This window comes from Palaemon carinicauda, chromosome 33 (assembly GCF_036898095.1).
Source record: "Palaemon carinicauda isolate YSFRI2023 chromosome 33, ASM3689809v2, whole genome shotgun sequence".
Taxonomy (NCBI): domain Eukaryota; kingdom Metazoa; phylum Arthropoda; class Malacostraca; order Decapoda; family Palaemonidae; genus Palaemon; species Palaemon carinicauda.
In genome coordinates this window covers 43931477-43933449 of record NC_090757.1, presented here as the reverse complement: position 1 = coordinate 43933449, position 1973 = coordinate 43931477, and the positions used below count along the sequence as shown (strand labels likewise).

At 38.6% G+C, this 1973-nt stretch overlaps 1 long non-coding RNA gene across 2 annotated transcripts in view; it reads left to right on the top strand.

Moving 5' to 3' along the window:
• Nucleotides 1-408: 408 nt before the first annotated feature.
• Nucleotides 409-1973, top strand: part of LOC137626315 (uncharacterized) — a 48490-nt gene continuing 46925 nt past the window's right edge. For both annotated transcript variants that reach the window (XR_011041005.1, XR_011041004.1), the window contains exon 1: nucleotides 409-553. This is a non-coding gene — a long non-coding RNA (uncharacterized lncRNA). The remainder of the gene's footprint in view (nucleotides 554-1973) is intronic.

Below are 1973 nucleotides of genomic sequence, written 5' to 3'. Positions count from 1 at the left end.
TATATGTATATATATATATATGTATATATATATATATATATATATATATATATATATATATATATATATATATATAAATTACAAGATAGGTACTTTATCATGTTAAATTGTTGCGTTTGGTGTTAGTAAAGTAGCTAGTTTGATCGTTACCGAAAAAAATACTAAATTTAGACGAATATGTAAAACAATTTATTATAGAAAGGAAGTAAAGAGTTTAAGGACAAAATACTGATATTGTATTTGTGTCAAATGCTGTAAACATTTCAAAATATCTTTATATATGAAATATATACTAAACGAGTCTACTTTGAAATTTGGACCTCGTTCTACCAACCAATGAAAGAATCGCTAACAAATGCTCTTAGCCAAGACCCAAAGAGTTTAGCCAATGAAACATGGCGACAAAGAAATTGTGTTTGGTGGAAGCCCCTGATTGGCTATAGCAATTCTTCGTCAGAGGGCCTTCCATGCCTTCTCAACACCCATTTTGGTATTAGACACCGTGGTGTTTGGTTGTGTCACTGGCAAGTTCGTAAATGAAGACTGGTTTCAGGTAAGAACTGTGTAATTCCTTTCCCTATTAGAGGATACTAATGAATTCTAGAGCTTTGAATAACCATTAATGATATCATTGCCTATTGAAATTAAAAAAATAAATGTTTACTTGTTTGACGAAAATGATTGGATCACGTGGTATCTTTACGACCAATTAATTGTCTTTACAATATATAATTTCCAACATTAGTTTTCATGTGAACAATATATTTGAAATCTAAAAAAGTACGATTTGAGTTGTCCCTGTAAACAAAATGAACGATTTAGTTATGATCCTGGTTTTTAACAATTCACTGCCTTCTACCATTGGATAGTTTCTTCGCCCGGTTCTCGTTATAAAGATTTAGTAAGCGATGTGCTTTCAATTAAAGGTTAGCCTTTTTAAGGTAGGGCTATGCGATGAATTGATGTTGTTAGCCCCTTTAGTTTAAGAGCCGTGTTATCTTGGTTTAGCCAGCCAGTTTTCGTCATTTTGAGAAGTATTATAGAAGTCTGAAAAATTTATAAAGTATTATGCGGGTGTTACCATCTGCACATAAACGTACCATGATCCAGGTGACAGGTTCTTTGCTAATGAATTGCAGAGAATATAGTTTACTTTGCTCCCGGTGTAGCAGGCAATTTCCCCCTCCCACCCTTGACTGAAATTTCCCCCGGGAAAATTAGCCTAGGATCGATTTCCCCCAGGGGGAATTTCAGCCCTAAGATAACCCCCCCCCCCGGCCATTTCTCCCTCACCCTCCCTAACAAACTATTTTAATGAATTAAATAATCAACAGTAAGTTTAACAAAATATTAGGAATCTATATCTATCTAAATGTTACGCAACGTTATCAACGTTACGATGCCATTGCTAACGTTAGCAATGCTACGATATTAACGTGTATTTTAAAGCATTTTTCCATATACCGTTTACACAAAATATAAAAAGGTTCAAAAGGGTACAGAACCTAACAAACCCACCTAACCTAACCTCCTAGCCGGGGGCTTGCCCTTCCCAGGTCACAACCCCTAGCCGGGGCAAGCCCCCGGACCCCCTTCCCAGGTCACAACCCCTAGCCGGGGCAAGCCCCCGGACCCCCTTCCCAGGTCATAACCCCTAGCCGGAGCACCACCTTCCCAGGTCACAAACTTGTACTGGCAAGAGGTAATGTTGAAATGCGCACTCTAAAAACTTTAAAATTAAAGAAATTAATGACTTTTATGACCCGGTGTAATGGTCTGTTTTCCCCCCGTCCGAAATAATGGTTACCTCCACCAAGCAAAGGGGGAATCTTGGGCCAGAGGGGGGAATATCCTGGGACAAAGTTCCCCCGGGGGATATACATCCTGGGCCATATTTTTTCCCCCGGGGGGTGAATTTCGGACTGGGGAAAAAAGACCATGGTTAATGTCTAGGAGAGGGCCGCATGAAGATA